Source organism: Egretta garzetta, unplaced genomic scaffold (genome assembly GCF_000687185.1).
Source record: "Egretta garzetta isolate BGI_Z169 unplaced genomic scaffold, ASM68718v1 scaffold590, whole genome shotgun sequence".
NCBI classification, from domain to species: Eukaryota; Metazoa; Chordata; class Aves; order Pelecaniformes; family Ardeidae; genus Egretta; species Egretta garzetta.
In genome coordinates, this window is record NW_009258304.1 from 205,686 (window position 1) to 213,269 (window position 7,584).

Below are 7,584 nucleotides of genomic sequence, written 5' to 3' on the forward strand. Positions count from 1 at the left end.
GGGACAGTGCACCACATGAGGCAACCTGTACCTCTGAAAACCAGCCTGCTGCTTTCCTCGCAAGAAAAGCAGTCTTCAGATGCATCAGTTTGGCTTGCGCAGACAGAAAGGCAGCAGCGAGAACGTACAGCTTTGGGAGACCAGAGATGGAGCAAGAAGGAGGTGAAGCGTTCCCTCCAGCAGTAAACTGCACTTACGCTATGGCTCTGCACCCTCGTTAAGGTGATCTAAAACTTTAATGTTCCCAAGAAGCTAGGCAGTGGCTATTACAAGTTAAAACCATGACCGACTTTTTTATTTTAAAGAAAGAATTCTTTGGAAACTTTTTGAAAGGCTAGTACATAGTCCGCAAACAAACTGAAGTTTGGCAGCAACTTGCTTGGGTATGACAAGTCCTTTTGCTCCCGCTCTGCATTCGAAGGGTTTCTAAACTGCCGGGCACTGGTATCTTCAGCCTGTGGCCTTGGACTGCTTTCCTTGCCATGGGACCAAACCATTCTGTAGGCATGCCCATGAAGTTTGGCCCTGGACAACACAAAGGAAAAGGACAGACTGCCCGGTTTTAGTCCATGGGAAAACAGCAGCTTTTTATGAACATTTGTTTTACATCCTTCACCAGTGTTTAGGCAGGACTTCCTACCTCACTGAGAAGGCAGGTGAAATGAAAACAAAACACTGAAGATCTAATATGATTTCACCCTAACATCGTTCAGCCACTGAACAAAATGAATAGTCTACATTTACAAATGCCCTTGCATAAGTAACCACAAGACATACCGTAAAGATTATTTTTCCAACCACACAAAAGCAAGCAGAAACCCGCATTTCGGAAAGCAAAGAATTAAAGAATAAGACTCATAATCAGATGACAGCCAAATTACGAGGCTACCTCCTGTTTTCATCTGACTGTGTAACACACTAACAAGCAGTTAGTACAGACCCAGTCGGATCTGAACTATTTTCTAAGAGCAATTGTATCTCACACACGCTTCCTGCCCGATAAGGATAGAACAGTTCAGAACTGCTCTGATGGAGGACAACGTGAAGGGCAAAAGACAAAGCTATGATTTATTTCCCAACATTCAGAACTTCCATCCTTGTGCTGCAACTCCATATTCCATCTTTTTTTTTTTAAGCAGTATTAAATCATTCAGCTTTTTAAAAAAAAATACACAGTTGAATTCTTCCCATAAAAAGATTTTGCACCTGTCCGTATACAACAGCATCTCTCCCTCACAAATCACTTCACATGCTTACTCCTTGGGGCTCGAGTGCTTTTCTTGTGCACACAGTCTTCTACCATTTCAGTGCATGGTAATTCCCACGCAATGTATCCGGTTGGCTTCTCTTCCCCTCCACAAGCAAGCGTTCTCTTACTACCAAGAAATTCTTACATCAGGCATTTGATTTCTGCCTTCTGCGACATTCAGATTCTTGTGCATGCTAATGCACTGGAAATCTCATTTTTAAGTTTCAGACATTTCAAGTAAGTGTAAGTGGTAGATATTGCTGGTGTGAAGTAGCTCTGGACATGGGAACACTTAAATTCAGAAACGTTCCAGAACAGATTAACATTTACCTATCATCAACTACTCTAAAGCCTATTATAATGCCGACAGACCTTTAATGTGATACACCTTGGGTAATTCCTGCTCATTTTCTGTTAAGCATGACCATTTGCATGACACAATACGCACACACCCAAGCATTTTAAATAACATGGTGAGCGCTTTCTCACGACCAGACTGCATGATCAAATCTCTGTTGCCCTGTATTGATGCACTACAGGGCACAGGGGCGCGACTGGAGAGAACAGCAGCCGTGCTAGGCAAGGCATAAAGCTGATCTAACCCCCTATCCTGTCTCAGGATGGGAAGCAGCGGGTGTACAGCAGAAGTAACAGAGAAAGGACATCTCCTCGATACCGTCCCTGCTTCCAAGGTCTGCTGCAACTTAGGGGACTCCCTGACCCACAGACAGTATCTTTCTGCATAACACCTCTCTACAGATCTATGGATTCACCTGATCACTTCTTGAAAGCATCCAACCTTTTTCCTATTCCCTGTAATTTCCACGGTAATAATTTACACAGTTTAACTATAAATTCCGTGAAAAGTTATCTTCTGCTTTAAAGCTGCTGGCTGACCAAGTTAAGGACACTAAATAAAGATCTTGCACTCATCATGAGTAAGTACTCATCACCTATTAACTGAATTTATGTCATGTATAATTTTACAGCCTTTAACTGTATCTACCCCTCAGCCACCTCCCTTTTCAGGCAGTAAAGTCCTACCCTAATCTCTTCCTGTACGGAGCCGTTGCACAATTCCTTCATATCGCACTCTACCTCTCATAATGCCACCTTTCTTTTTTTAAGGGAAGAGTAGGCCCATAAAAAGTATTCAAGCAATGGGTGCACCATGAGTTTACATAGAGGGGTTTTTTCCTTTTCTTTTCACTTAGAAAGTTAAAAATTTTTAAACTCACTTTGCCTGTTTGATTGCTGTTGAGCTGACATTTTTAATAAAGACCCTACAGATAGTTCCAAGACCTCCAGCTTAAGTGACAACTTACCTGGAGCCTTCCACTGTGTGTTTATCTTTGTAGTAGTTTCTTTTCAGCGCAGCCATTGCTTTGCATTTATGGACAATGAATTAGTTTTACTATCCTATTGCATACTTCCTTCGTATCACAAAATCCTTCCACAGCCTTAGGACGAAACTGTCACCTCACTATTAATTTCTCCAGATGGCTTTATGAACACACGTAATGGCACGGTTCCGCAGAGCGCCTCTCAATAACCTCTTCCCATTACAAAAGCAGACTGATTTTCTGTCGTTGGTCACTTTTGTTCCTTCCTTAGCTGGTTATTAATTCACAATAAGATCTCCCTTGAAAAACTGCACTATAACGCAATAAAAAGAATCCGAACCCAAAAAACCTTTGGTTAGAGGCTCTGCCAACATTTCTAAAAAATCCAACAATTTTATAATCCAGACGACCTTTACCCATTTCCTAAGAACTTGTCGAGAGCCACACAGTTCCTGGGTCCTCTCCCGGAACCCTTTAAAACAACTGGCATCATACAAACTACTACCTACTCCTGTTGTAAATAAAGTGTTGATTAAGATAGTGACATAGCAGATTTACAAGCTGAACAAATTTCAGGTCCTTCAGAGATACTGGTGAACTTTACTTTCTGGTGGCTTTTATTTCTAATTTTACCTATTTGCTCCAAGAGTTCTTCTTTTGACATTTCAGTTTGAGAGTATTTCTTACAGATTTCAACACTCGAATCCCAGTAAGCTTTTCCATATAAAGCACTGATGTAAATAATGTGGATTTTTTTTTTTTTTGCTATCAATTTTTCTTTACACCTTGCTTATCAGTCCGACTTCTCATGTATGTCTGCCATGTATCATAGTCCTATCCTGGGTAACAAAACAAGAGTCCTATTGAGGCACACTTCAGGTGACACTGGAACATTTTAAAAAAAGCCATCTCATCCACGCTGATGTACTGAGAAAATGAATTATGAACACCAATTGAGAAGAAGAATAAGGACAGGAAAATAGATCAAGAAGTTTGCTTAGGAATGTAACACAAAAAAACTTCAGCTCTTCCTTTTCACTGGCTCTCAGACACTGTGTCACATTTGAAAGAGTCAGACACGGCTTCCACGTAACCACCAGTAAATCAATTCCCTCGTTGTCTCAGTTCTCACCTTTACAGCACAGACAATACTGACTGCCCTGGGATTCTGCAGGCAAAACAGTTTAAGTGCCTCTGTTACTGCAGCATTCTCCCAAGCAGCAGCAAGATGAATCAAACATGGTCCATTTTGCTACAGCCCACAGAACGGCTTCCTACTGCTCCCACCAGAGGCATCTGCAGAATACATACACCTGAAGTTGCCCACAAAAACTTTAATTGCAGCTCTTGGATCACTGACTCCATGAGGTGACAAGCATCAGGAAGGTATTGACACAAGTAAATAATTACAAAACTGGGAGAAGCCAAGCCAGCAGGGACTGCTGGGGCAGATACTACCACTTGATTAAAAAATACAGCTGCGTGTGCAGCTCAAACATCTGAACAAAGGAGTTGGAGATGCCCAAGCAGTTATTTTTCATGTCCTGTCTGTCAGTCTCTCCTACAGCTCTAAGATTAGCAGCATATGCCCCTTAGTCATCAAGCAAAGATCCACAGTTTGTAAGGGTCAGGAAAGCCAATCATCCTAAATCCAAGCCATGTGAGCAAACAAACCAGGTTTTGTGCAGGTATCACAAGACTTGGTAAAGTCATTTAGAATCTCAGTTTCACTCCCACCCCCCAAGAAAATTCCGTTACCTTTTGAAGGCCATATATTTTCATACTCAGAAAGGCAACCCAATAAGTCATCCAACACCACCTCCTGGACAATCCCATGCTCACCTGGGTGACTCCTGTCCAGGGGCAGGCTGTAATTTAACTATCAAGCCCACAATGCTATGACTTGAAGTAACATGACTGCAGGCCAGAAGCATGCAATTTGCAGGCTTGGTGGAAAAACAGGCAGAAGAGGTAGAATGGAGGCAACGAGATTACGTGGGTAGTCCTACAGGATGCAAAACTTTAACTTACACAAGATGGCAACTGCTTCACATGATAAAGTTCGAACCAGTATGCACTTGCAATGTACAGCTAAAGAAAAAACAAACAACCCCAACCCCCACACTACTGACTGAAAGAGACGACCACGACCACACTGGCTTCGCTTTTCTTGTTCCTTTCTAGAGGAAACACACCTAAGTGCCCTGCCCTGCCCTGCCCTCCCCTCCCCTTGGTCCATTCAACTCTCAGCATTACTTTGTGTATCAGTTTTCTACTATTCTGATAGGATTTGCAGAACAACAGGAAACAAACGTTCTCCAAACACACACTGCCAAGCACTCCATGACTGCAGACTAGACTCGCGGAGCACAACGGCAAGCTGCAACAGCAAGACAGGCACAAGGACTCGTGTCCTCCATGGATGTAGAGCTGGCACTCTAGGAGGCTGCAGCAGAACAAAAGGCACAAAGAACGGAAAAGCGCTTCAGCAAGCCGTAGAAGATCATTTATTGACAAGTATTCATGATTTTTCCTGATCATATAAACAAAGCATGGACCACACACAGCATAACTATAGCATGGCTCTGCCAAGGCAGTCAAACAGCTGTAGTATCAAAATCTTACTGGGATGCGACCATCCAGTCTGCAATAAAGAAGGCAAGCAGGGCTATGCATCAATAAGCAGATGAACAATAAGAGTTCAAACAGAAAGAATACTAAAGAATTACAAAAGCAAAATATAAATAGGATTAAACAATGTAGAGCTCAGAAGAATTAAAACACTTAAGTGATCATTTAATTTTGACTATACAATTTGTCTTGAAATGAGACAGAATCTTGAAAGTCACACTATAAACCATGTGAAAGATTAAAAGTCAGCTTCAGGTGACAACTACAAAGCTGTCAAATAGCAAAGTGCCACGAAAAATCAAATTTTACAGAGTTCTCTATGTTACAGAAATGCATTTTTTTTTTTCACAAGATGACTAACAGAGAGGACAACTGTATCACCTAGCAATAGCAGACCTGAAGTTTAACTTTAGCTGGCTAAATGCAGCTTAGAACTTCCTCCAAAGCAGCAGGTCTTGTTCTTCAGGATTAGTTAACACGTTTCCCCAGTACAGGCGTGTATTTTCAATTTTTGCATATTATCATAAATGACAAGGCAGTTTTTAAAAGTAGTTGCCTCTTCTCTCATTTTCTTTACAGCAGCAGTTTCCCTCTGCCCTTTCTTTGCTAACGACAAGCTTTAGAAATCAGCAATGATCCCTCAATACCTGACAAGAGCCTACCAGTTAACGTCCACAGTACCTGGTAGGACTGGACACAGAATTCTTCCACCTCATCAAGCCTGCTTCCCGCTCCTCATTTTGAAGGCCTTGCTCATTAGAGTAACCTACTATCAAGATGAAAGCTTCTGAAACCCTTAGATACTTAACTCAGATTAGTTCCAACAGTGTAGGTAGCTGGTACCTCAGTTCCTTTAGAAGCAGAATTCTCGCCTTTTTCCTAGAGCTCCGTGGCTCTCCTCCCTCTGCTATCCATGAATTCTTCCCTGAACCAATGAAAAGGCACTCCTTCTTTATGCAATTCGTTCCTAGTAAAATACTCCAAAGTGAAAAAAAATTAACCAAGAAAACAAAAAAATCATATGTATTGAAAACATTTGATTTTCATCTAAATTATGCTTCTAAATCACTACTGTCTCCCCTTTTACAGTCTTTTACTAGATAAGCTTGTCACATTTCAAAGTTAAAAATTTTATTCAACATGCCATTATGCCAACAATATTTAAGTACAGAACCCTACTAAAAATGTCTCTTAGAACACAATCACGTTCAAATACAATTGTTCATCAAATAACCTTTCATATTACAAGCAGCACCTAATATTACCAAAACCCACACGTAAAATGCTCAAGTGCTTCGGCCAAGCTATAGTCCTCCATGAGGAATTGCAGTGTAAAGACAAAAGGACTTGCTATCCTTAAATGTGTAATTGAGTTTAAATCCTTCCCTCTGGAAACTATTCAGAAATGTTAGCTTATGTCTAAAAAAAAAAAAAAAAAAAAAAAAAGAAAGAAAAAGTTGCCTAACAACTTGTTTAGAACAATTTATCAAATTATCAGACACATTTTAAAATTCCATTATTATTTAGCTCTGAATTCTGGAAACATTAAGACACAAACCCCATCAAAGCTCATGGGATTATTCACAGAAGGGCTTTACTGTTTGGGGAAATTGCCTGAATTTTCGATTCAAGATACATACGCAGTTATAGCTGTTCCTGTAAACAGTATTTCTGAACTTGGATCTTCCTAGAAAGCAACCCAAGACTGCAGAAGCACACATTTTCACACACATCTAAAATACACAATTTCAGTTGCTCCGCCCCAACACCTGTGTAAGTAATCACATTCCTCGAGCAAAACCAGCTTTTGGGAAGTTACATAATTAAAGCCTGACCCAACTCCCAGCTGAAATCAGCAGCAGAACTCCCCTGCTTGCTTCAGTATACCTAAATCAAGCCTCCTGCACAGAAAAGCAGAAGATAAGACTGGACTATATGAAAGCAGTAACTGCAACGCTTAACTACAAAACACTGATGGCCTCAACTCCATACTATCAGTGGGCTTCACACTTCTGGCAACCCCAAGACATACTGACACTAAATCCAGAAATATACACTGCAAATAGAAATGATGCTGTGAATAAAAGCAGACACACTGGTACATAGTCTAGTAGTATCAATATTTATACAGAAAACAGTAAACACCTAACCAAGAAGCACCGTCACCATCAAGAAGGGCAAAGAAGGGCAAAGGCAAGACAAGAAAGAGTTGAGAGAAAAAGCAACCAACCATACAACGTTCCAAGCAAAAAAGCTATTTAACACAACAGAGAACTATAAAGTGACATCAGAAAATCAAAAAGGCGGCAGCAGGGGGCTTCGAAATATAGTATGATAATAAAAAGCATCAATATACACTTT